Raw genomic sequence first — 27,630 nt, 5'->3', positions numbered from 1 at the left:
CCCATAGTGGTGGAACAGTTTCTCAGCGTATCTCGTCTTTTATGTTGTCCATCTGTTCGCTTCTGTGCTTTTTTGGCCAAGGATTTCCATTATCCCTCTATCAAGGCATGTTGTCAGGGCAGAAGGCGTAGCAAGTAGCGACTGCCTGCTCAACATATAGCAAACACGGGCGAAGAAAAGCCGCGCTTTATTTACACAACAGCTTCAGTCTGTGCCACGGCGCTATATTAAATGCGCAGGAGGCTCGCAGCGGCGCCGCTACACATGTTCGGTAATATGCGTGCTCCATGTGTTGTTTTCTAGCCTCCTGGGAGAGCTTGCCTGCTAAAGTTCTGCAGTCTGGATCTGCTGTGTGTTCGGCGTTATTTTGGTACCAGCTGATAGCATAAAGACTGAATAAATTTGCTGCACGTTAGACGTGGCCCTGTGCAAATAAATGTGCATGTTAAGAAACCCCTCCATGACATAATTAGTTGTCTGTAAGCCGCGGTGTCATTGTGCGGAGTAATTAGTTCTGTTTATTTAAAGGAGCCCTGGAAAGCTATTAGCAGTTGCCAGTGGACCAACACGAAGAAAAAGAAAAGATAAAAACCCGTGTGTAGTGGTTATTAGTCTCTTCATCATCCTAATGGACAGCTTTTAAGAAATTGGGCTCCCTATCACTGGCAGCGAGTCACGCCGATCGTACAGGGGCATGGTTTCCTCTCGCTGGTGATCAGGGCGCCTGGCGGAGGGCTTTGGTAGGATGCTCATTTTTATCTGCTAAGTACACGACGCTTGTAAAAACAGCGGTGGCCTTGTTACCACTTGACTTGACACTAGTTTTAGCTGTTTACATTGACACGCCACTACACTTCTGAAGCTTCAGCCTGGGGTCGGATTCATTAGAGTACTTCAGAAATGGTGCCGATGCAGCATCTGCTCTGATTTCTTCATGCTCTCTGCATCAGGCAAGGAGGACAGAAGTAGCGTAACCTACGGGGTGATCTTCACTCTCCTGTCCCTTCTCGAGGGGGAATAGCCCAATGCCTTTGGAAAAGCACATGAGGTCTACTTGCCTGTAGTGGGGTGCTTAGAGAGGGAAGGGAACCCTGTCTGTTAACACCTTGAGGGAGGAACTGGAAACTGGCTCCAGCATTCGTGGCACAGAACTGGTTGGCAGGTCCACGTTGCAGCATGAACATCTCTGAGAGAGGTGGCTCAACTCTTACACAGACATCAGCCAGCTGAATTGGACAGGGTTAAAAAGAGTTGCAGCTACAGCAGTAACTTCTGAAACCTGGAAAATTTAGTATTTTGTGGTTCTTTCCTACCAGATTTCTAAACCACCTTATACAGGCTATTAGTGAATTATTTCCCTATTCCGTAATTCTCTAACTTGGCTTATAAATTTTACAGAGAGGTTATTAGCTATTAAGGCTCGTGACAAATGACCTGGGAGAAAGAGAGAAACTTGGTTCAACTTTTCTTCCCCTCCCCCTGGATTTAGCAGCTGTGCCAAGTCTCACCTTTCTGGCCAGCATGCTTTAGGCTTTTGTAAAGATGCAGGACCCCACAGAGAAATCCCAGGCTCCAAGGAAATGGTCCCTCTCCTGAGGGGGAGAAAATCATCTGCTACTCCCCACTGAGGCTGTAGTAACTCTTACGTGACGAGCCCCTCCAGTTAGCTAAAATAGAGGATAGAAGTGAGATAGGAGCCCTGGCCTGAGCTGCAGTTCTGCAAGTGTGTCGCTTTGCTACCATAGGTGAATGTGCAAGCTGGGAGGGTTTTGGTAGGAGCAAAGCTGCCTCTCCCAGACTCCAATGGCTTTTGCAAAAGGACATTGCTGCCTGCAAAAAGGAAAGGGTTAGTCTTTAAAAAGTGTTGGAAAACCTCTGGCAGTGGTGCGTGACTATAATCCATCTAATATCTGTCAGGGCTCCTTTGTCTGAGTTCCTGCAGAAGCCCATTTTCGGATCTCTGTTCTTCAAGGTGTCCTGGGCAACTTCTGTTCACAAAACAAACCAAAATAAAACCCCATTAGATAAATAAGCAAATCCCATCTTCTCAGTACCCTCTGATTTGGGTAGTAGGTCACGTTATGTGTCAGAAGCTGTCCCTTAGCTGATCTTTTGCTTCTGGATGCTGTCACTTCCGCATATCGTGTGATATAAATCATACCACGAGGAATCTGAAAGCAGCAGCTCTTTATAGCAAAATTGCTGTATTGTTCTCTGAATTCACGCTGCCGGTTCTGCTGCTTTTGGCTTGCATCCTGACCACCTTTGCATGTGGCCATCCTGTCCTGTTCAGAAATCAGCCGTGCTCTAGGATTGCTGCATGCGTGATGCATCTGTAATCATTCCGCCTGAAGGTGTGGGGGAAGGTAGCCAGCAAAACATATGAGTAAGATTTTTGCAAGCATCCTTTAGTCATTTGTCGTGAGTTGCTTGTTTCCATGGGAATTAGCAAGTGAGAGAAGACACAAGTGAATCTTATTCCTGGCTTTAGCCTTCTCTTGCCTCCAGTCGGACTGCATCAACCTGCAGGACCTATAATTTAGACCCTGGGGCAACTGAGAGGGCTCGTTTTCCTTTTTAATTATTATTGCAGCGAACAGATAGTGACCTATCAAGGGAGGAGAGGAATCGTGTGCTTACTTGTTAGCATAGCACACTGCTGCAGCCCCAACTTCCTCGTGCGGCTGTAAATATGCCAGGCCTGTCTTTGTGGTGAACCACAGATGCTCTCAGACTTTTGAGGAGCCTGGGGAGATGATTCCAGATCCTGAGGAAGAACAATTCATCTCTTTCCCCATCCCCCTATACATACATACACCATCCCCTTGTCTCTTTTTAGGTCATTTATAATCAGCAGTCATGGAGCACTGGCCTCATTAGTGATATAGCCATTCCTTCAGTGCTTCAGAAATCATTTAGAAAAAATGCGCGGTTTTCTTCCCTTGAGAGCCCATGAGTGATGAATTTATTTCAGTCTGGCTGTCTTGCTCTGCCTTATTTCCATATTTATTTCAACAAATAATGTACTAGGGGAACAACAAAACGCTCTCTGTGAGGCAGGCAGGGAACCTGGCGGGGAGGGGTTAACCGGGGAGATGGCATCCCAAAGCTGGGGGTCAGAGGGAGACATTTTTATTCTGGGTCATTTTTTAGTGTATATACTGCCTGAGTGTTTGTGTTCGTAAAGGTTTAGACGCCCTGGGATTTGGAGGTTGATTTATTCAGGGGCACCGGTTAGAGAGCAGCCATTGTCCCCCAGCGGTCCCAGCCAGTGACCTTCCTCCTGACAGGACCGTCCCTTTTGTAACGGTGGGCAGGTGATTAGCTTCCCGTGCTGGCTAATGACTCGGGTCTCTCACAAGCAAGAGATGCTAATTGTGGCCAGAGCGGTGCTAATTGTGAACCACCAGACGAGGCGGGGAGCAGGCCCAGGGCACTCGCAGTCCAGCCCTGCATGTGCTGCACCTCTGGGAAGGGGAGCTTGCAGCTCCTGGAAACTGGCCTCATGGAGGGACCCAAACAGATGATTTTTACTCTGGCAGCACACGTTTTGGTGATCGAGTGTTACGCTCTGGAAGCCCGAGCACTAAGGCCAGAGGCCAAGGGCTGGAGGCAGAGCTCCTGTCCTTTCCTGCCAGTGCCACCTTGGAGGCCCCGCACAGCCCAGCAGTGCCACCACCTCCTGGTGTACAGATCAAAACTAAGCACAGCCCATGCCTCTGAGCTACCTCAGGGGCATGTTGAATTCCTTGAAACGTGCTTTCTAAGGACAGACCTTCCCAATGGGCTTCCTGCTAGCCCTCTTAGCGCCCCTGCCACTGACCAAATGAATCCAAGTACGTGGCATCACTTGGTGCCGTGTGGTGGCAGGCCCAAGCCAGATGGCACGCCATGTGTGGTATTTATGGTGTGTTTTTATGGGTACTTCGGAAGGGGAAGGCTCAGCCTGCCCTCTGTCAGACTACAGCCCCTCTTCTTCCCTGCCCCCCTCAGCCCCGGCTCAGGGCCCACAGGCTCACACACGAGGTGTTATTTCTGCTACAGCTCTGTGTGTGCATTTCGTTTGTTTCCTGGGAGAGCTTTTCTGAAGCTTCTGGAACTTGTCGCTTTTGCATGTATCTGTGAAGTATGTGCAATTTGCCTTGCTCCGTGCTTTCCATTCAGATTTACTTGCAGGTAGCATTTCCGCACAGAAGGCCTAGCACTTGACTGCAGAGATCCGAGCTGTTGTGTAAGTAGCAGCCCCGTATATTTTGTGTACGTGCACACATGTTCTTAATGCCTCTTCCAGGTTTTGTTTTTCTTAGTTAGCATCACATTCATGTCCCTAAAACTGTTCCTCTTTTGGCTTGTTAATTGATAGCTATTCCCAGTTTTTCTTTTCTTCCCTGTCCTTTTCACACCAAACTTCCAGAGGCCCAAGCTAACTGGTTCTCTACCAGCATTACTCTGTTGGGTGAGGGACTAATATTTAAAAAGCAGTTCAAATGCTGCTTGTGTCAACCTTCAAATTTAAAGACAAATACCCCCTCCAGTCCTTTTCTTTAAGGCAAAGTGATTGTTTTCCTCTTTTCATCCAGCCTCTTAATGCACTGCTCTCCGATCACCTTGGCAGCAACACTACAGCCAGGCAACAGGGAAGAAGCAGCAGTTGGTTTACTGCCTTCTCCCCCAAGAAAAGATCAGAGCATACATCTGTCTTGCTTTGGGGACAAGTGTCAGCAGCTCGGGAGCTCTGAGGAGGGTGTAACCGGGAAGCCTGTTAACGGCGGCACCTCCCTGTAAGAAATGGATGTTCTCAGGGGAGGAATTTAGCACTTTGGTCTTCCCAGCTGCCTGTTGGGAATGCTTTCAGCTTTTGCACAGTCATACCTCCCTTGTCTTTGAAGAATTTACCTAAGAGGAAGCATAGAGCTGTGTCTTTAATACCCTTTGCTGGTCACCTTTATTTTATAGTTGGGAAAAATGGCTTGAAAAGCTTTCACATCAGGCAACTGTAGGGGGAGAAGGATGGATTCTCAAAGAGAGCAGGTGTATTTTACTTTGCCTTATAGGTCTCAAGAATATCTCTGCTTTCTGACAGAGAAGCTCCTGAAAGTCTCAGAGACATTTTTTCATCTTTATTGAAGAGCTGGAAGCTTTGCATTTACAGAACAGATGTCCTTTGTTACAAATTTTTCATTCCTTATTGAAATAGATATGAGCAAGAATTCACACTACACAAACTCAGGGGGAAGCAGCATTTTAAATGGGATGATTAAAAACCCTTCCTTCTCCCATTGCTTCATTTTTCACTTTTGACTCCTGTGATGTCACCCATGTGCTCTCCTCCAGTTGTTGTAGCTTTTGCCGGAGAAGAGAGGAAAAGCTCACCTTGGGTGTCCATATACAATGTGAAAGGCAAGTGAAAAATAAAACAGAGGAGGGGGATATACCTTTTAATCTTTTCAGATCAGAATGAACTCAGGATCAACCCCGGGCCTGCACCCAATGCGCTTTCTTGATTCTCATTAAGTTGAACTTGCGATAACCTACTGTAAAACATTTAGTGCTTCAGACACCGGAGCAGGCTAAGACGCTGTGAAGAAGATAAGAAGATCATGTGCAGATGAATGATCAGAAGCTATAGGTCAATACATACAACAAAAACAAGGCTGACGCTAAGTTCATCATTAAGGCAGTGTGGGGAGGAGGTTCCAGCTGCACAGGCAGGGAAGGAAGACCGTAATTGAGGTCTCTGGATCTTACACCTAACGTGTTAGCCAACTAAATCACAGTTTACACCAAAAGGCTGCAAGCATCTGTGAGCTATATGGCTGCTGGTGATATTAATTTACTATAAATCCTTCCTTGTAAGCTCTTTGTAGAGTTACACACTGTGAGCTTCTTTTTTTCTGCTAAGCTTTTCTTTTGTGAGGGTGAGTTTAGGGCTGGTGAGGAGAGGCAGCCTGATGTCCATGGAAAATGAAATCCTGTATTTATCCATAGACTAAGCGCCAGCTGTTACGGCAGAAGAACCCACCGCAAGATTGAATTCAGCTCACTCAGCCCTCTCCTTCCCCTTGGTTTGCCTTCTCCGGTTGCCTGTTGTGCAGTGAAATTGGTAAGATGGATGTATCATCCATTCTGAGTTAGACTGACACCATTCAGTTCCCCAGATGCATTTTAATTGCTTTCCAGGTTTTGTCAAGCACAGGGATATCGAGCCCCTTGCTTTAAAGCTGTCAGTCAAATCGGGTGCTCCTGAAGAGCTTGGCGGAGTTTTGCCAACTGGGGTACGTGCCAACTGCTCGCAGGGCTCAGAGGGGATTCTGCATCTACCCACAGAGAAACCCTTCAAAACCCTGGCCAGCTGCCCTGGCCGCTCTGAAGACACCGCTCTGCTCAGCACAGGGCTAAGGCGCTGCTGCTGCTGCCTTCGTGGAGGAAAAGGAGGGAGGTCCGGAGGCACCACTCGCCTCCCACAGCCAGAGCTGCCCCAGGCAAAGCTCGGGGCTCTCTGCGAGGCCCTGCTGGAGGGTCCCCGCCTGACCACGGCCAGATGTTACAAGCCCCGTGCACAGGTTACTGCCAGAGAGGCTGTGACCTGTGATTCACGAATGAGGCGACGATAAATATTCATTCTGGCCCTAAGAAGCACCGAAGCCTTTGTCAGGAAAGGAGGATTGAAACAGAAACCACAGAACGCAGACCAAAAATTGGAGGAAGTGGTGAGCATTTTAATGAAAAATCCATTAATTTTTCCAGTTACTTTTACTCCCAAGCTGGCAGGAACACTAGGTCCCAATGCTTTTTTTCCCTGTTATGTTGGTTTGCCAACATCTACAGAGGCTAGTTTTAAAGTTGAAGCAAAAACATCACGCTTGCGCTACTTTTCCTGGTGTTTCAGCCTCAGGTGGTTTTGCTTTAAGCTGTGAACACAAACCAGCTGCCTGCAGTGCTTCCCTTTTTCTGCATCTGTTAGTGTATCGTGCAAGGGAACGGAGATTAATTGTATTTTTCTTCCCCTCTAGATCTGACCATCTTGAATGGCTGTAACACCTGCAGGATATGGTGCGGTCAGGGATTTAGATGGATTAATATGTCCCTCTTAGCCTGTAACCAAATGCAGGAAGAAATCTCGTCCCAAAGCATCCTAGCTCTCTTTAGTTTGGCTGCTGCAATTCTGTTTCTAGACCCCATCAGATTTCTACAGCTTCAGCTTGTAGGTGATACAAGCAGTCCTCCTTACCTTCCTTCCCTGTGCACGGCACTTAGTTTTACTTCAATTTTGGGCATGAGCAATTCATCACACTGAGCAAATTCCACCCTAATCCACAGGTTTCATCGCATTAGCGGAAAGGTGAGGCTTTCACGGGGAAGTCCTGCAACAAAAGCTGTGCCTCTGGTTAGAGGGCTGATCGGCTGTCACTGAGCAGCCAGTCTTTGTTTCTAGTCAGCCCTCCTCTCTTAACCACCTAGCCATTTCTTTTGATTGCCACCGCACCAGTTTGGCGGGCTGCTTACACCACCTCGGTGCTCTGTTGGGCTGGGCCACCAAAGCATCACATCCCCGAGAAGTCTGCGCTGCGGGGATGTGGCTGCACACAGGATCAGAAGTAGCTGCAGGTAGAGATGCTCTCACGAGAGCTCTGCTCTAGTGTCAAGCCAAGCCACCGCTCCCCTAGCAAAAGCCACTTTCAAACCTTTGCAGCCTTTGCCTCATTTGACATTTAACCCAGCTTCACTGAAAAGTTTGTAGTTTTTTTTGCCAGGACCTACTATGATCAGGATTTAACCCTTGTTAGCTAGCACGGTGCTGAACGCTGTCCCTTGGGTTGCGTACTCAAAGCCTTGATATCTGATTTGTGTTGTGTTATCTGAGCGGTTTGCGGTCGTGCTGGAGCACAGGGCCCATTTTGGTAGGCGGAAAAGTAGAGACGAGATTTATTTTCTTGCAGCTTCCTTCAGATTTCTAAAAAAATCTGTGGGAGGTGGTGGGAGATGAGAAGTCCTTGTTTTTAATTCATCCAAGGCTAAAATTAAATTGGTGTAGGGGATAATAGCCTCTAACAAAGCTGTCAGACCAGCAGGTAAGGGAGATACAAACAGCGATGGCAGAGGGGCTGCAGAAACCTGCAGGAAAAGCGCACCGCTGCGCGCCTGCTGGCACCGCCACGCTCCCTCAGCAAAGGCAACGCTGGGGAGAGGAATTTGGGGCAGAGCAGGCATCACAGCCTGGCATAAGCATGGCAGCACTGCGTTAGGGCCTGCCTTTTGGAGTGGCTTTCCTTCTCTTGCTGCTTCCCGACCAACAGCACCGTGGCCGCAGAGGCGCTGGGTACGTCCTTGGTGCTCCTCCTGCGCCTCTCTCCCGGCCCCCTCTCCATCCTTCCCCCCCTTCCCCGCTCCCAGCACTCCTCTTACTCCCCACTGCCCGCACCGAACATGTACAGATTTTACGGTTCACTGGAGAATAAGTGGCTGTCATTTCACAGACGGGCCAGGATGTAATTAGCCACAATGCATCCAAGTAATGGAACAGATGTCTCTTTGTAAACCCCGTTTGCTGTTGCACACTGTGTGTGTGTGACCTGCCGGCTGCTCGGGGCGATTCCTCCCAGCCCCCTCCTCCTCCTCCTCCTCCTCTTCCTCCTCCCCTGCTCCATGCTGCTGCTGCTGCTGCTGCTGAGCCCCGGGCTGGCTGGCACGGCGCGCTCGTCTCTTTGCTGCTTGTTTTTCTCTCCTTCTCGTGCTCTCGTCTCTCCCGCTGCAAGGCCACTGATTATGTGACGGAGTGTTAGCAAGCAGAGCCTGCGTTTATCGATGGAGTCATTCAAAATAGAAAAGGTGATACCCCTCTTATGAGATAATTGGCAGTTTCAAGTTGCTCTTATTACCCGATGATAATACACCAGGAAAATCATAAATTACTGTTATGATGCCGGCCTCCTCCTCTCTCTCTCTTTTTTTTTTAAACCGAAAATAAAATAGCTGTGTTCTCCCTGAACCCTCAAATTAGTATTTACATTTTAGATAAGAGATGGGATATTGGACTGATTACAATGCGATAATGCACACAGGCTGACGGCAAAGCAGGCAGTCTCAGAAGGATGCCTGGCTGACTCGGCGAGGCTCTGCGATCCGAACACCCTCACGAAACTTAAAAGGGGGCAAATCCTGGACCTCATTTCCAGGTTCTCATCTTCTAGCGCAAGCTCATCTGTGTAGGACGCTGGATAACTCTCTGGTCCATGTTTTTTTTCCCCTTCAGATTTCTGAGACACATTTTCAGGCCATATTTATGCAGGTTTTCATTCCCTTAGCTCACCATGTCTGTGCAGCTCCTGACCCCTCTGTACCTTTCCTGCCAGCACCCCGTGCCACAGGGGGAAACAAACGGAGCTCACAGCTCAGCCAGGCCACGGAGGAGCGAAACACCACCAGCAGGCACCAGCTTCCAGGGGGAGACACCTAATGACAGCATGAACAGGGAGAGCACTTAGATGTGCTTGTGTTCCTGGTGCCCCAGGTGCTTTCTTTGTACAGATACGTTTGTGTGTCGGGGTGCTCGCGGTCAAATTGTTTATGCAACCCCCATGTGTGTGTGTGTTTTGTGCTTGCGTGTATTTGTGGTTTATTCTCACACAGATTTCCTGAAGAGGAAAGAAGGCAAGCCTCGTGCCCACCAGGGAGGACTTCCCCGAGCCACCCGTGGCCAGTTTGTTGTTTTTTTTTTTTTCTTTTTGCTGCTCTAGTCCAATGCTGGTCCCACCTGCGTGGATGGGGACGACCATTAATCTACATTAGAGGGAAACAAAAGCCTGTCATTTGTAAGATTTTTTTTAAATTTGTTTTAAAAATGATCTTGTATGTTCCTTGGGCTTCGGTCAACGTTGTAGTCTGTGTGGTTGTTCTGTGATGAGAGTGATATGTGAACGGGATTTGGGGCTGCTTTCATCTGGTCCCTGCCTTTCAGGAGACAAAACTTAGGGGTTTTAACTCTGCAACACAGTAAGATTTCAAAGCAGATGCGGTGGATCGATTGAGCTTTGCCTTGTCTCAGAAGAAACAAGCCTGGCGCTGCAAAATGCAGGATGGGCTTGTGTCAGGGGGCAGGGGGAGTTCCTGGCGGGGTCTAAACAAAGGTGCTCTCTGCAGCCTGAACTGGAGGTGTCCTGAGGGTCCCTCGACAGCAGGCACTCACACAGCTGCAGGTGCTGGTGACAGTGAGTTATCCCCAGTAAACCCTCTTTAAAGTACATCCAGTTGATTTGCTGAGAAGCCGTATTTTGCAGCGTGAAGAAGGGCTTTTACTCCCAAAGCCCTTTCCTGCTGACCCAGGAGAAGGGCTGTGCTGACACCGTGAGAGCAGCTGACTCACAGCACCTCGTGTTCATGTTCCTCGATTTCAGACGAGCAGCAGGTTATCACCAACATGCACGAACGTCTTTAAACACATTTAAAGCGTGCCTCTAAGTCTGACAGGTATGAGAACAGGGCTCCTTTTTCCCCCTCTCTTTTTTTTTCTTTCCCACTTGCCTTGAAGTAACCATCTATATGGAGGCCAGTGACACGACAAAAGATGTTTGTGTGTTTCTACCTACAGCTGGAAATCACCTTTCTGGCTCCCCCCGAATGGCAGGACACTACTGGAGCCTCCTCGTGCTTTCATGGCTTCTACCGGGGCTGCTCTCATTTTGGGGCCGGAGCACGTGCAGCATCCCTCTGCCTGCACCCAGAGAAGGACAAGGGGAGGGCCACAGGACGTGGTTATCCCCAGCCACCCGAGCAGGCATCGCCGGTGCTGCTAAATCCTACCCGCTAAGGTGCCGGGGCTTTTTAATATGCAAGTGCTCAGTCAAAGAAAGTAAACAGACATCTCCTTCTGCAGGGAATTACTAGACAAACGTCTCCCTCCCCTCAGCCTCCTTCCTTCCTCCTCCCTTCCATTTAAGCGTAGGAAATTCTGCTTGCTTTATTTGATAAAGAGGAGGAGGGGAAGGGCCATGTACTGAATCATGGTTAAGCTGCTGTCTTCTACCCCAAGACCTTTCAGTCTGGATGTGCTTCATTAGTTTGATAAGCAGACACCAAAAAGGGGGAGGGGTGCGGGGCTTGCGCGAGGGGATCTGCCTAGGGGCTGCCCGGAGGTTTAAGACGATGAACTGCTAATGATGTTGAAGCCCTACCTTTTGGGGACCCGGGCTCCTGCAGGAGAAACGGGCCCGCTGCACTAATTGTGCCGCGCTCGGGAGCGTGATGGAAGGGGACTCGCCAGGCAGCGCCGAGGGACGAAGGCAGGCTGGGCTCTTCCCCGAGCAGCCCCTCGCCGCTCCTCCCCCAGCCCGCCGCGCTTCCCTGCAGCAGGATATCTGGCATGAAGTCATCCCAAATACCAGGAGATAGCGTGAGGAGACGAGATTAATTCGCTGGGTCATTTATTGGAACAGCCTGGCGTGATCCTCGCAAACTACACACGGATTTTAACGACCGCCGTCCGCGCTGGCAGCGCGCGTGTTTTGATGGACGGCTACCGGGAGCACCAGCCCTGCTCGTGGTGGGTTCCTGCTTGGGGACCTCGCTGCCTTCCGCGCTGGTGGGACTGCAAACCCCTTCTGCTCCCGCTCGCCGTGCCCTCTTGTCATTGCTGTTGACTCATCAGGCTGAAGTGTCTGAGCTTAATTGAAGCTGTAACAATGCAATCAACATTTCTCGCTATTTTTATCTGCCTCTCCCCCTCCCCGCTGGTTTTTTCGGCTGCCTGACGCGCTATTTCTGGGGCTGAGAGCTTGGCAGCCGTGCCAAGCCTCGCACGGGGGGACTGACCCGCGGGGGGAACAAAGCCCACCCAGGGGAGCCAGGGCTCTCGGCGATGCTGGGCTCCCCACTTCACACTCCTCATCCTCGCCGTGCTCCCCGTGTGGCACCGGCAAGCAGCCCCACGACAGGGCCGTGCGGGTGCGCCGAATTAGCATATCATTAGCATAACCCCCTTCCTGTAACAGGCAGCGTCCAGCTCCCAGGCGATGAACGTGGCCAGGGATGGGGAGGAGCAGCTGGGCTTGGTGAAATCTTCACCAGGCTGGTGGCGAAGGCACTGCCTTGGTCCTTGAACGCCAGAGCACTCCCCCTTGGTGCCAGGAGGGGGGCACGGGGCAGCCAAATGCTTTTCCTGAGGCTGTGCTAAGGACGGATCCGCAACAGTCAACTTCTGCTGGTTTCCGACACTGGTTTTGTTTCCCTCTTCTCCCTCTAAGCACCAAGAACATCCTGGCTGTGTCAGCCTTCACTTCCCTGCAGCTCCAGCCCAAGAGGACACATCAGGGGCACCGCTAGGATGCTGCAGAAGCCCACGCAGCTGGGTCAGGGGCTTGGCAAAGGCACACCACCACTTTGCAGGGGGCTGTGCTCCCTTTTCCTTTCTCAGCCCACTTTCTGTAGCGCTTCTGCAGTGCCCGGCCTGCCTGGGGATAGGCTGGAGTTTGTAGGAGACACGTGGAGCGTGTGCCGGGGGCAGGACAGGCCGCAGGCCGGCAGAGCCCTCTGCGGCGCCACACGCCTCTCCTTTGTGTCAGCCCTGCCTGCTCCTCTCACCTCCCCTTCTCTCACCCTGCTCACATCTTTACACGCCGTTACCCCGCTACACGGGGCCCTCCGTGCCAGCTCGGAGCCACACTCAGGGCCTGCTGTGGTGTGGGGATGGAGGCTCGGCACTGGGGGAGGAAAAGCTGCGGCCTGGGTGGCTGCAGCCGGGTGCCATGAAGCGCTGCTCCGAGCTGCCAGGAGCGGGGGGCGCTCTCAGATGTCGGCTCCTTAAAAATGGCCTCGCTTGAAACATGCACGGGGAGAGGGAAATGGTTTTATTTTCTCTTGCAGGAGGGGCTGCTGCCCTCTGCTCGCTGTGGCGTCCCCCCCTCGTTCCGGGCGGCGCCCCGAAGGGAAGGTCTTTAAAAACAAAACAAAAGGCAGCTGTCAGTTTAATCCGGGCTCCCTGATAAAATTCCAGCAGAGTCCCTTTTTTTTTTTTTTCCCCGAGATGAAATAAGAACCCTGGCAGGCCCTCTCGACTGGCCACATAAATCATCCGCGGTAATTGCTGGGAGAAAGACGAGCGCCTCGTGGGCGGGGGGAGGGGGAGAAGCCCGCTCCCACCCCAGCCAGCACCCGCACCCCGCTGCCGGGGGGACCTGGCCCCTGCCCGGGGAGCTACCTGGGGCCAGATAAATAACAGGGCTTCCTGCCGCCCTCCCTTTCTTGTCGGTCCTGCTTTTATCACCCTGGAGGGTGCTCACAGCTGGCAGAAGCCTTCCCCCCCGGTTTGCCTGTTACTTGCTCTACAGGCACCTCCTCTGCAAAAAGTTGGGGTGTACACAGCAGAATTGGGAACAGCGAGGAACTAACCAGCTCTGTGTGAACACCGTGTGCCGTTTCGCAGCTCCGGCATTCAGTTTGCTGTGCCATCTATTCTCCCAACTCCCTTTATTTTTCCCTTTCTGTTCTTACCACTACTGAAAAGCATATTAAACTACATTTCCCGCTGTTTAAAATGAAACCAGGGTCTAAAAGCGCCTTGCCTGTCAGAGGAGGATGCTAAAAATCATAAAACGGAATTAAAGGGCCTGCGCCCTGTGGCACAGGGCCTGCAGTTCCCCTGGGGGCTGGTAGGGGAGGGCTGATCTCCTCACTGAATGCTTGCCAGAAGAGGTGCTGGAGCCCTTGGGTGGCACGGCCAGGACTGCCATCCCCCCAGGACTGCTCATGGGGCTGGGGCTGGCATGGGAGAGCAGCCCCCTGGCCAGACGGGGAAGGTTTCAGTCAAATGCAAATAGGTAATTGCAGCGTGTGGGTGGCACGGCCAGCTGGCACTACAGGGTTAGTGCAGCAATGTACACATATTGGGTGTAATGCACAGCCTCATGTGATCGGGGGCATTTTGGGAGTGCCAGGAGTAATTCCCCTTCTGGTGAGGAGTTGCTCTTTGTGCCACTTAACCCTTTCCTTTTTGACTTCAGGAAGCCCTTACTGCACCTGGAAGCTTGGCTGAGGTGTCACAGCTCAGCCAGAGCAGCCGGATTTGGGGGAAGACCCCTACTTGCTGGCAGAGGGCAGGACGCGTTCCCTGCTCTCCGACACGAGCTCTGCTCATGTACGAGCTGCTGTGAGGAGGCTGCATCCCCTTTCTGCCAGCTGGCCGTGTGCTCTAAGCCAAAAGAGGTGAAACCTTACAGTCAACACGTCCACCCTGCTGAGGTGGACATGTTGAGAGGACACCCAGGACAGCCACTGTCCCCAGGTCTCCAGGAGGAGGCAAAAACGCGGGCACCAAGATGATGGAGAGGCTCAGAGCTCGCTGCCTTTTGTGGCTGCGGGGCGGTGAGCAGCCATCCCATGCAGGCTGCCCCATTTTGCCTTAAAACCTGTCACTCCCCAGAGGCTTTTTTCCACCTCCCTGGGAAAGACATTTGCCTCCAGTCACTTCTTCCAGGCAGATCCCATCACCGTTAAGAGGCCTGTTACCAGTCAGCTGTTGACAGCACGGGCTTTTTGCATTGGCGCAGGTGGGGCTTGGCTGCGAAACACATTTGTTTCCACTTAACCATCTGAAACGTCTACCTTGGGTGAAACAGGCAGGGATGCTTAGTGCTCCTGCGCCCTAGAGGTAAAGATTTGTAAGGGCTGCTGGCACCCCGTAGGGGTAACCACCCCTAGTGTAATGATATTAAGGCGAACAAGCTAATGCCTCCTAGGCAGAAGCTGGGAGCCACCCCCAGAGCACAGGGTGGGATTTCTGATAGCAAAAGCTGGCACCTTCTGGCCCTGCAGAGAGCCTGTACATACAGGTAAGTCCTAGTTAGGGAGGGTCTCCCTGATTTTTCCTGGGCAGCACAGGAGGAACAGAGAGGAAGCATTACCAAAGATAACATTATGTGTGCGTGGGGTCAGGCAGAGGCATTGTACTGGCATTAACCCAAGCCCCAGTCTGGTTTTTAACCTCTGCTGTGCGAAATGCATAATCCAGGGTTATCTTTTAGTTAAATGTAAGCAGTTGCAAAGTTTCCAGCTGTGAGCACAGCGTGCCCCGTGGCTGCGGTGCCTGGATGTTGGCAGATGTGTGCGTTACCAGCTGCCACTCGGGGAGCAGGATTGATGGGCTCAAACAGGAGCGCGGAGCTGTGTCTGAAGGGTCGTGGGGGCTCCTCACAGCATCTCATCGGGTCAGGCTGTCAGTTCTGCCTTGTGAGCACGTCTGGGAGGTGGTGGTACAGGTATGTGTAGATACAATGTGGCAGAGTTGCAGTTTATTTTTTTATTATTATTTTGCAGTTACATTAGAATAAAGTTTAAGGCTTGTTTCAATCCATTACGTAAGGTCATCTATAAGCTACAGATCCGAGAGCAGCTCGGTTAGTTCAGGATGATATACTGGCACTTCTGGCCCCTCCTCTGAGGCTGTGTGAGGTATTAAAGCAGAAAGCCTCAGAATCTAAATGGTGTTTCAGCACAATATATTTCACTCTATTTTCCCTGGAATGCCTTTTTAATGACAGTACAGAAATCTCTGCGAGGTGTACTTCCACCCCTATCTCCATACTCCGGTCTCCTGCATTTGTACTCACGAGGTGCATCCACTTTGTTCTCCCTCGCTTAGATCAAGCAGATTTTATTTCAGCACATCTCTGGCTACGCTGTGCCTTACACCTGAATAATCATGAACTGAATTCCCAATTAGCCTGCCTTGTGCAACTAAAACCCTGTTGATTTCAACAGTGTAGTCTGGTTTAAAATACACAGTGAAACCGCTCTCCAAGTACATCCCAGGGGGACCTTGTAATCTTATTAGATGCACCTGCTGCCATTTTATTTTAACCTCTCAGTTTTTCCCTGCAGTGTAATGAATTCAATATCCCTCTGCCACGGAGAGCCATCCCGAATGAGCTTTGCTGTCATTGTTAGGAGGAGCGGCCCCACTCGCAGCGTCGCCCCTCCTGCTCCGGCAGCCCCTTGGCAGACCCCAGGCAGGTGGGTGCCCCACGAGCATCCCCCAGAGTGGTTTTGGCCCAGGTGAGTGCCAAAAGTGCCCTCTGTGGGGCCGGGCAGCTGGCACGGAGCTGGGCGACCCTCGCAGGCTGCAGGAGCTTGGCTCTAAATCTTCTCCCATGGCTGTTAGGTCAGTAATGAAGCAGGACACAGAGCGCTGCTGCAGCTTCTGGGATGTCAGGCCTCTCCGCTGCTGGCTGCACAGCTGGTACTCCTAATCAGCTGGGCAGGCACCGTGGAAGTGTCAATTTTAATAAACAGGCTTTCATTTCAAATGGGATGTGTGTTTTACACACAGCCAGGGGGCTTCTGACCTGGTGAGCTCCCCTGTCACGGCCCCTTGCTGCCCACCCGTTTGGGGGCCTCTAGGGACCAAACTGGGTGGGAGCCAACATCCCGTCCTGCATAAAGCCCCCAGGGGGAGCAGGACTGCAGACCTCTTCCCAGGAGGTTCTCCAAGCTTTCAGCTCAGGGACTTCATGAACTACCTGCCTTTAGTTAGAGGCATTCAATTAGCAGAGGGTTGGTTTGGGTTGTACCCAGCTCCAAGACAGGATGGGGAAGGGTCAGGACTGTAGGGCAGCCACTTTGGGAATAAGCAGGGGGCCTGTGTCCTGGCTGGGATCCTGCCAGGAGCCTGGCTGCTGTGGTTCTGCCACCACTGCCAGCTGGGTGTGTTTTCTGTTGAAGGTGGGAGGGTTAAAGGCAGAAGAGGAATAACGCTGATCTTGACACGCTTCAGTCGCTGCTGCGGAGTTACGGGCGCAAATCCATTCCCAGGAAGCCACCAGTCGGATCTGTAAAAGGGCAGGAGATGAAGTATTCCCAGCAAGAGCAAGTAAATCACACTGGGAAGGAGACAGGAGGAGAGGGAAGGCCCCCTGAGCCCCGTGCAGATGCTGCCTGCTCTGCGCCGGGGCCGGCAGTGATGCGGGGACCAAGGCGATGCTCGTGGCACCGCCTGTGGGGCAGCAGCGTGCTGCCCTGTGTGTGCCTTCATGTGTGTAGGGTTTTGTGTTGGCCCCATGTTACTGGGCTTCTGTGAAGCTGGGGGTCGCTGCTCAGACGCATTTTTCCCCCTAGCAATCCCTCATTGTCGGGGCTTCAGTATTTTCTGGAAACGTGCAACGTGTCTGGCCATTTCCCTCTGTTGAGGGGAATCGACGTGTGGGTTGTAATATGTATTAATTCCCCGGGGGGACATTGAACTGTTTCCTCTGCCCAGGTGGAAAGGGATAAACACAGCCACTGACATGCTGTTTAGTCTGAAAATAGCCCACTGAATGCATAATGAAGAGCCTCCCGAGGAGTTACTCTGCATGTTAAAATGGTGTTCAGCAGCCTGTGCTGTCACACAACATAATTTGAAGATGAATGTGCATCCAGTCAGCCTGCCGGTGGCTGACTGTCACCGTCTGGCCATGAGCATTACCTGCCTGTTCGGCGGCGGCTCCATGAAGCACGGAGTTCGTCGGTCCCCAAATTACGCCTCGTGCGCGAGCAAGACAAACGAGGAGCTCTGTGCTCAGCACCCGCTTCGTCCTCAGCGGCTGCTTGGCTTTCGCCAGCGAGGACAAAGGAAAATGAGCATTTTCCTTCAGCGGGGGGAAGCACAGCCCCAGATTTAAGCCTGACAGCCCAGGTTTCTTGGGGCAGGCGCCGCATCCTCCCGTGCGGGCGGTCCCCGCCTGCGCCGCAGTGGAAATTGTCAGCCTTGATCCTGTAAAGCGTGAGCCGGCGCCTGAGCAAAACGGCTCACGCCGGAGTCAATTGACAAGTGGCTTCTGCTGTTTAATTCACAGCCCGGCAACAACACTTGCATGAATGATATGTAGACACCACTTTTGTCTGTGAGCGTTTGACAGCAATTAGGGCTTCACTCCAGGGGCAGGCCATCACGCTAACGCTGGAGTGCTGCAGGAGGAGGTGAGGGTAAAGAAATTAGCCATCTGTCTGGTGGAGGCTGTATCCTCCAGGAGGCAGTTAGATGTCAACAACAGGCAAAATGTTTCCATTCGCATTGTCCTGCACTCCAGCCTCACACAATGGCATGAAAGGCGCACAGAAACCCCATTCACAGTCAGCCGCACAGCGGGCTGCCACCAGCCACCTTGACAAACCCTCCCCGAGCATTGTAGGCAGCGGCAGCTGAGAGCCTGCTCCCCCTGTGCCACTTGCAAAGGTGCCTGTCACTGCTGGATGTCCTGCGGTGGAAGGCCAGGAGGGAGGCACATAGGTGTTTAGCCCTGGAAAGCGGGGACTGACTGCTAAATGAGGATGCAAGCTGGCTTTTAGACACCTCTGCTCCACGTGCTGCGTGGTGTGTCTCTGGGCTGTGTTTGGATGAGCCTGGTTCTTCCTGGTAGGAAGATGTGGCCAGTGGTGGAGAAAGTATCCTTTATTTTATATAATATTATAAAAATTATATGTTATATGTATTTAATATTATATTTATATACAGTGTGTGTATATAAATATATATATAATATATAAATATATTATAAATCTATTACATATGAATACAATATGATATTATCTTTATATATAAATATTTTTTATTTTAAATATAAGAGCAGCTCCACTGCTGTCTCAAAATGAATCAACTTTTGCCAGGAAGCTCTGGAGGCTGCCTTCCAGAAGCGCTCAGCACGTGCTGGTTGGTTTGCGGTGGGGTACTTGGGCTGGGTGTGCGTACAGTGATCTGCCAAGTGAAATGGGGAGCCACCAGCAAAGCCTCTCGCTCTGGTCTGACAGCTGCCTTCAGGAGAGCGTCACTGGACAGAAATTGGTGTTGAGTGTTGCTGGAATGAGTACGTAGGTCTTTCTTCTCTAGAAAATAGTGTCTCGTCTGGAAAAACATGGAACGCTTTTGCTGAATGTAGGAAGACGTCTGACACATTCAGTTTTATAAGTGCTTTTCTCCCCAAGTATTTGGCAAATCTATTATTTTTTTCCCTCAAAAGAAGAACCTGTTGTGATGACTGCTGTGCAGCTGAAATGGTGATTTTTCTGGGGAAAATGAACTTTTTACCCAGTCCCAGTATTTAAGTGAAACTCTGTGTGAGGTTGTGCCCATCTGTGGAAGCACGTTGTGAGGCCCCAGATGAGAAGTAATGTCCCCGTTTCCCCAGCCAACAAGACCGCACGTGGCCTTTCCAGCGCCACAAGTCGTGTCCAGTCAGTGGCCGGAGGTGTTCAGAGCGAATCGCTCGTTTTCCCTCAAGAAGTGAGCTCGCAGCCTGGGGGCCGCTCCTTACCACGGCTGTTTGGGAACAAAGCTCCGGCAGGCAGCCCTGAGCGTTGATCAGAGGGCTGTTCCTGCATCGTGTACGGCAGTCACAGACGTGGTATTTCAGTCACTGAAGGGCCCTGCTGAGCCCTTCTCTTGAAACTCACTTCTCAAGTCAAATTTGGAGAGGGGGCGAGCAGAAAGATGGCTGCTTCTCAGGGTGGGGGCAGCCTCTGATTGCAGTCAGATCCATCTTTCTGTTACGCTTTCCTTTGCTCTTTCAGCCACGTTTTCAGACCACGTAAGTATTTTATCCTGCCGTGCTTCTCCCTTGGAGCTGCAGGGTGCATGTCCACGTGGATGTTTGTTGTGGTGTAAGGGGTGGCCAGCCAGAGCGCACCGCAGCGCGACCTTCCTGGCATCCCGTGGGACCAGCCAAGGAAAAGCCACTTGTCAGCAGGCTGGGGGAGCTGCAGGAGGAGTTGGACGGCATCGTCGTGTGCGTTCTTCCTTCAGGCGCTGTTTTACTTGTGCTGCTCGGCCCTGCGACGTCAGGGGTGATAGAGAGAAGAATAATAAACTAAATCGGCGTCTGGGGGTGTTGGTATGCTGAATAACATTTATCTGAGGAGGAATTTATCATCCTTATCCCGGATGGGCTCGAAGGGCCTCAGATCTGCAGAAAAGCAAGAGCAGAGGTTGGTGGGGGCACCTTCTCCTTACCCGGTCGTTAGGATTTAATTATGTATTCCAGTAACAGTCAGTACCTAAAATAAGCAGAGGGCTGGCACGGCAAAATCCTCTGACCCTTTAGAGACCTCCGCATTCCTCGGCAGAAAGAAAGAAGGGAAACAAAAGATAAAGTGGACAACAACAGCAGCAAAACCCCTGGTAAAAAATGGGACAAGAAATTAGAAGAGAAGGAGAGGAATAGATATGACTTGTTTCCTTTTGTGCTGTGGATTGGTTTTGGATGTCTCCCTGCAGCTGCTGCTATTGCTGCTGCTGCCACCGTTATTTATTATTCATTATTTCAGCACAGCCAAGGAGCAGGAGTTGAAATGAACTCAGGAATGTGACATCTGATAACAGATGATTTTGAAGACTGCCCCCCAAAATAAAGTTACAAATCCGTATTTCAAAGGATAGTGATAGAAGATCCCACTGCAGACGAAAATCAAATCAAACCAGTGGGTATGTGGATCTGTAAATAAATGCTGGTGCTCTTTTTCTGTTTTTCTTTCTTTTTTTTTTTTTTTTTCCATAACCAAGCTGGCTGCTGCACCTTCGGTAACCTCGGCGTGATCGCCATGCTGCACAGGTCCGTCCCCTGGCACACGTACTGGCTGCAAGGCCCCAACACCAAACCAGTGCACACGACGCGCACAAACATGAGTAATGAGCAGGGCTTCTGTTTCAGAAAGGACGGGTCAGAGGTGGCCCCATACTGTACACAGGGTTTTGAGCTGTCCCATCCCTCCAGGCACCCCAAATTCTGAAATGGCTTCTTCTGGGAAACTAGAGAAAAACACGTTGGTTGTTGGTGTAGAAGATTAACAAATGCTGAGCATCAAAAACCTACTGAAGTAATGTTCATGGTATTGAAATGACGAGTAGAGGTTTCCTGAGAGGCCTTTTTGGTTGAGGGTGCAGATGTTTTGGTGACAGCACTGGTTGTATGTTACCGGGCCATTTGCCAACTTCTTTCTGGTTGAGATCTTTGGTGTCTAAAATGGACAAGTTTGTTGGCTTTTGTCCTGACTGGATCCTACAGGACAGGAGAGGTCTACAAGGAGAGGTCCACGCATGTGACTGCATGTTGCATCCCCGAAAAGAGCAGCTTCTGTAGCCGAGAAACAAACATAAGAAAAAAGAAATGAAACCTTTCTCCTGGAGCTTGGTGCAAAGCCTCCCTGCTCTCCCGAGTGAGTCCTCAGAGTTTCCACAGAGCGTGCGTGTGGTCGAGGGAAACACTCGCCCTTTGCTGTGTGGCAGCAGGGTGGTTCCCTGTGCCCTTGGAAAGAGGCCTTTGCTGAAAACCAAACAACAACAAAAACCTTCCCGTCAGTAAGCCAGAGCCTGCTTTTCTGAAAGCATACATGCACATCCATTGCTTTTGGCACGGTCTTTGTGCAGGCGTCCAAGAACAAATTTCACCCTGAGCACGGTGTAATGTATGTGGAAGAAGTACGAGTGCTTTGCACACGCGTGCCCTGGGGGTCTCAGCACGCCCCAAGTGTTACCCCCTTGTACAGGTACATTCAGGATCCAGTACTGGGTTAGCAGCCACCAAAGGGCTGCATATATTTCCTGACTTCCAGCACACCAGGTAACTACTTTAACATTGAAAAAAAATATATATCTTAAGATAAGGTATTAAACAAACTGCAAATCCTATCTTTCATTTCTAAACATAGCTAAATACCATCAGAACTAAATATTTAGTTATGTTGGCAACACTAGAAACGAAGTTTTAATAGCTTTCTACATCAATTTACTTCACGTTTCTGCGTTTCCAGGCTTTGTTACTGAACATGGTGTGTCTGAACAGCACGGTCTCCCTTGCTGGCCCTAGCCATGTACAAGCACGGTGGTAATGTTGTCGCATCTCGGGATTTTATCTGCTGGTTTTTTGTCTGGAGATTTTGATTCCTGGAGTCAGGTGATGGGATGTCTCACCTCAGCTTTTGCATTTTTTTAAGCAAGTTTCTATAGTCATGGATGTGAGGTTTTAGGTATACAGAGAGGCATCTGGAGCCAAAACAGCTGCACGTGTGTTGTTAATGCACCAGGGGAGGTTGAGGTTGGATTTTAGGAAGAGCTTCACAAAGAGGGTGGTAAGGCATTGGGACGGGCTGCCCGGGGGAGTCCCTATCCCTAGTGGTGTATAAGTGTGGACGTGGCACTAAGGGACATGGTTTGGTGATGGGACCTGTGGCACACAGTCCCCCATTGTCAAATGGCACAGCAACTTAACCCCAGGTCAGGCTCCGCTCACTGCAGCTGTGCAAATGAAAGACCACAGGTAAAGCCTGCTGTGAAAAACACCCACCACGTTTTTCCTTTCTAACTACTTTTACTTCTTTCAGATGGAAAAGAAAGAGCTGACAGGGAATGCTTTCCCTTCCCGTAAATGATATTTCAATACCCGAAATAGCTGACGGTGTCCCTCTGTACCTCACATCCTGACACCATGGAAGGCTTGAGCTTAACCCCGGTAGTTAAGCTGTAATTGTCTGAGCTGAGCCGGGGGGAAGCTGCTGAGAAGTGACACACGTCTTTTTTTTTTCTGAAATGTCACTCATCCAATTGGCTTTTAACAAGAAGGCTCTCCGGGCCCTCTCTAGGAGGACCTGTCTGCTAAGGGGCATATATCACAAACTTCTTGATCACCTCCTCTTCCAGGCCTTTCATTGTTGGTTAAGGAGCACTGATGTGCTCCCAGATCCCCTCGTCACAGCAATTCCTGCGTGTTGGGCTAAAAAGTCCTCCAGGGAGCAATCCTGTGCAGGCTGAGAGACGGGCTGGGTGATTGCCTCCATCTCTGCCTCCTGTGATTGTGCTGCTGGTGCTCGCTGCTGCACGTGACGCCCCTCCAAGCAGCGCCCTGGGAGAGCACTCCTGGCAGCAAAGCTCAAAGCGCGGGGATTATCCGAGGAGAGCCTTTCTAGCTCGACGTGCATCATGGAACAGAAAGTGCAGGGACTTGAACCAAAGCAGCAGTTTAACCTGAGCACCCGGCGTGTGCTCCAGGGACCGCGGCTCAACTCCCAGCATCTGCCAGCCAGGTCATGACTGGGCCCAGTGAGTTTTGGGAGCTGTCACCGTCCCAAAGAGCCGCCCCAGGAGAGGGCTTCTGGGCCAGGAGCATTCATGCTCCTGGAGCAGTGCCTACACGCAGAGGGCTCCGCACGGGCTCGTGCTTCTTTCTCCAAGAGGTCTCATGGCACAGCTTCGATCCTGCAGGGGTCCAGTGTTGGCAGCACCGTGCTGTGCCCACAGCGAGCCTCAGCATCGTCCCTTAAATCTCCCGGTGGCACGGAGCCTTGCACAGGCGGCTGTAAGCAGGGGCCGAACGTGCGCCCGGTGCTGTGCAGCACTCAAATTACACCTGACAAAGAGGAAACAGATTGTCGGAGGGGGAGCGCGCAGCTGTCAGCTCCCGACAGCCGTGACAGATCCGCGGGGCTCTGCAGCTCGGGCTCACCGAGCTCTGGAGACGGGGACGGGCTCGTGTCAGGATGCAGGGAGCTGGCGCTGCCAGGGACACAGCAAATCCCTCCTCGCTGGCCGGGCGGCCTGCCCGCCTTCTCCAGCCTGGTCCTGGCTGTCCACCGAACCCCATCCTTACAACCAGCCTTCTCCCATGTGGGGTTAACACAAACAATTCCTGCACACTTTGTAAGACTCATCCCACCCATCTACTCCCTCTGGTTGAGTTAACGACCTGACTGGAGGCGAAGAAACTCGCCTGTTCTTGTGGGATGGGTCAGCTGCAGGCAGCGTGGCATCAGCCCCTTTTAGCTTGCAAGAAAACAGGTTAATCTTATTTAGATTAACAGAGTTGCTTTTTTTGGTATCAGCAGCCTGCAGGACTCCAAGGGCCGCGGCACTTCCTTCAGCAGCTATTGACAGAACACTTTGTATCCTGAGGAGCTGGCCCAAGAGGGGCTGCTTGTTTACATTTCCTCCTTTTTGATTTTGCTTCGTGAACACACCCGGCTGTCCTGCCACTGAGCAGAGAGAGGTGTGCTCCGGGTCGCTCGCGTTGCTTGGACCGGGCAAAGCCTTCCCCAAGCCGAGATGAAATGCAACCAGCCAGCCAGCCCTTACTCGAGAGAAAACGATGAGGTAGAGAAAGAAAGCACTTCTGAACAGAGAGCAAGAGCTGGCTTTACATCCCGTCTCTTCTTTATCTCTGCAGAGAAGGGTCTGCAAACGAGGACCCTCCTGGGGATGGGAAGGGGCTGGATCGCTTCGGGACTATCCCAGCAGGAGAAGAGCCACCTCTGCTGCTACTCTGAGCCCGGTGGGTGCACCCTGCCTGCCGTGAGCCCGGCACAGAGGGCTGTTTAATTCGGCCTCCCCCCCCGTTTGAAAGCGGGCTGCCGAGCGCTCTGACCGCCGCAGCTCCGCTTTTACAGCTGGCCGTAAATTTCCGAGTGCGCGGCGATATCTTTAGCTTCGACTCCAGAGATTTCCTGTTGAGCTGCAAGATGCAGTCCTGCGAGCACGCTGAGGCTAAATATACCCTCCCGGGCTGACACGCAGCCAAATAAACAAGGGCAGTGTCAACACGAGCTTTTTCCAGTGCTGAACGGGTCGAGTTATGCTCAGAGAGGTGGGGCCTCCCTCAATTAATTAGGCAATTCAGTTTGTTTTGGCATTTAAATGATCTTCAGATCTCTTTTTTGCACTGGTGTTGTTTGTGTTCTCCTAGAAAAGATGGTAACACTGATGCTGCAGCCCTGAGCTTTAGCTATTGAGTCAATGGTGGGTGAAAGCTTTCATCTTATAACTGTGGCTTCAGGAAAATGCGGTAGCTTGCCACCTGCACTAGCCAGCATGGCCACAGCCTTTAAGAAAGAAGAGGAAAATGATTCTGAAGCTGTCTGATATTGGCGAGGGAAAATAACAGAGAAGACATGGAAAAGGAGGGCCACAACACTGGATTGCTTTTGAGTAAAGCCTTGGGAACAGGAATGCCTTTGGTTCCTGGATCTTTAGAGGTGGTTTTATTACAATGTAGCTATTAATAGTCTACATACTCCTCTTCATTTTGCCTAAGATACCAGATGTATTTTTAGGCCCTAAGAGATTGTTTTGAGGGGAGGGAAAAAGTGAATTAGTCCTTCAGCTTGCATACCTTGCTTTTGCTGTTGTAAATCTTTGGTCATTTCCCCTTGTAAGCACGTCTCCGTGCCCAGCACCTGGTGAAGACACAGCAGCCCTTCCTCTTCTGCAGCTGCATTTTGGTGTCGCTCTGAGCAAACTTGATGCTGCTTGGTTTTCAGAAGGCCTCTGGCTATCGGGTGAGCTCAACCTGGGCTGCTGCTGCCTCTTGCAGCCGCTGCTGAGAGCCATGAGATGGGGGGCCCAGCGCTGTGGTGAGGAGCAGCAACGGGAGGGCAGGGACAAAGGAGAAGCTTTGAAGACCTGGGGCTCTGCCTTGTGTCTTCACTGAGTGGCTGGTCAAAGGAGCTGGAGTTTGCTGCAGGATCATTGCTGAAAAGTCACGGAGAGGAAGAATGGGTTTTATTTATGGTGGTCTGTTTCTTGCTGGGCATCACCACCACATCGTTTTTCAGGTGGTGCTTTTGGAGAGAGAAATGTCTCATCAGAAGCAGCGAGAAAACACGCCACCTCAGCTCAGAATCATGGATTATTTTGGAAGAAAGCCAGCAAAGAAAACATGCCACTTACAGTTAAATAAAGATAATAATGCTAATTGATAAATGTAAGGCAACAATACGCATCACTAATGTGTTGTGCCTGCTGAGGAGCTGAGTTGTTTTCCGTGGTGACAAACCAAATGCAGATCTGCAGGTTCTGCTACGACTCGAAGTTGTTTGACAAAGTCATTGCCACACTGGCTGAGAATCACAAGCCTCTTCATAAAGCTGAGCTGCCTTCGTTAGGGTGAACAGCCACTGGGATAACCGTACAGGGACACGCGAGCGCTGCGGGGATGCTGCTGGAGATGTCCGTGGCGTGTAAGCTGCACAGCACTCGGGAGTCCTGACACTTCTGCCAGTGGTGTGGCCTTCCTGCTGTGGCTCTGGGTTTCCCACAAAGGAAATTCCCCAGATCACGCCCTGACTGCTGGCCCTCTCCAGCAGTCCCTAAACTGTCTCGGAGAAGAGCTCTGACAGTTTTGGAGAGCACTGGAGTTAGCCCACTGAATGCACTCATTGAACAGTAGGTTTGCATTTTTGTAAATACAAAACCCTGCGCGTTTAATGTGCAGATAAATCATCAGTAGAGTCTTTCTGACTTTGTGCCTGTCTGTGATAACGCTCCCTTATCAGCATCATCTGCTACCTGTCTCCCAGCACTTGTTGGTAGCTGGTCCCTTTTGGTGAAGTGCAGGAAGATGCCAGCATGGGGAGGGACGGTGAGCGTTGGTCTGGTGGGCACTGCAGCAGCCAGTCTACATTGCAGGTGATACCTCAGCACTACACGTGTTCTCATGCATAGTATCTAGGAAATCAGCTTTGGCATCGCTAGGTTCAAGCCCAGTGAAAATTCAGCAAAACGTTGCCACCCAAAAGGCACAGCTCACCATTTTTGGGGCCTTCCACCCCTCCTGGTTTTTAGGGCAATATTTGATGACTGAGTTTGCTAACTAAGCAACTGCGCTGCTGCAAGCAGTGACCCAGCCCTGTTAAACTCGTCTTAAGTAAGACTGGTGATTCATTAGGTGCTTCCTAGTCTGTTCCCAGCTTATTGTAGTGTTGTAGGTGGTTTTGGAGGAAAAGAGTTTTAAGATGCTAATGACAGAATTACAGCTACAACCTAAGGGGAGGGGGAGGCAAACAAAAGAAGGATTCATTAGAGAACAAAAGAAGCACTGGAGGCTTTGAACCTAGGAGTCTCCCACACATTAACTAGGTGTACTGCCAATGTGCTACAGATGTGCATTACATGAACACATAAGGTAATGATACGTCTACAAAGGGCTGAATGTATCTGTTTGATGTTTTGTAGTGAATTATAGTCAAGCAGGTGGGAAGCTGCAAACTCCCCAGTCCCTCCATATGTCAGAAATAAGATCCTGAGAGGTCCAAAGATATCCTCTGCGGGTTTTGTCGCGTTGCAGCTTGCACTGGGACTGGCATGCCCTCTGGAGCAGCGGGGATGTGCGGCACGCAGAGCCAGCAGCCAGCCCTTGCTTCGCTGGGTGGCACTGAATCAGCAGGAGCCAGGGTGTGAACAGCACCCGCGTCTAAACAAGGAGAAAAACGTGCAGTCGTACCCAAAATAATTGGGCAATTACTGAATGCGGTCACGGGAATGTGGCTGCTGTGCCTCCAACCCCGGGTGTGGCAGCAGGGAGCCCAAGCTGAGCTACTGTCTTTAAAAAAGGGGATGTGTGAGCTTGCCCAGCAGTCTGGTTTGTGCTCCACAGCTGGAAATGTGATGGCATCCGTGCCTGGGAGTTTCTCTGGTGCTCTCTGAGCAGAGCAGGGAGCTGTGGCTTTTGCTAATGGTTTCTACAGCCGTGAGGTTGGACTCCTGGTAGGGCTGGGCCAAGAAGACCTAAAGGGAAGGAAGAAAGGGGATGGGAGTCTTGGAGCTGCAGAAAGATCGGGCTGCGAATGAACGTACGGTGCAGATACCTACTGGTCTGCAGAGGTACAACCAAATTACTGCACGAAGAT

General features: G+C 51.1%; 1 protein-coding gene and 2 long non-coding RNA genes across 12 annotated transcripts in view; all 3 read left to right on the top strand.

Annotated features, from left to right (window-relative positions):
• Nucleotides 1–27,630, top strand: part of MAML3 (mastermind like transcriptional coactivator 3) — a 253,535-nt gene that overhangs the window by 208,939 nt on the left and 16,966 nt on the right. The gene's annotated exons all lie outside the window — the stretch shown is intronic.
• On the top strand, nucleotides 14,602–18,290 carry LOC311435899. 2 transcript variants are annotated; one of them, XR_014692474.1, is made up of 3 exons: nucleotides 14,602–14,822; nucleotides 15,871–16,002; nucleotides 16,711–18,290. It is a non-coding gene; the product is annotated as an uncharacterized lncRNA (long non-coding RNA). The 2 variants fall into 2 exon arrangements; XR_014692475.1 differs by having other exon boundaries at nucleotides 15,858–16,002.
• Nucleotides 24,033–26,224, top strand: LOC311435900. Its single transcript, XR_014692476.1, has 2 exons — nucleotides 24,033–24,100; nucleotides 24,174–26,224. It is a non-coding gene; the product is annotated as an uncharacterized lncRNA (long non-coding RNA).

Source organism: Aythya ferina (genome assembly GCF_964211825.1).
Source record: "Aythya ferina genome assembly, chromosome: 4".
Classification (NCBI taxonomy): Eukaryota; Metazoa; Chordata; class Aves; order Anseriformes; family Anatidae; genus Aythya; species Aythya ferina.
The sequence above is the reverse complement of the archived record's forward strand: the minus strand, read 5'-3'. Positions and strand labels throughout refer to the sequence as shown.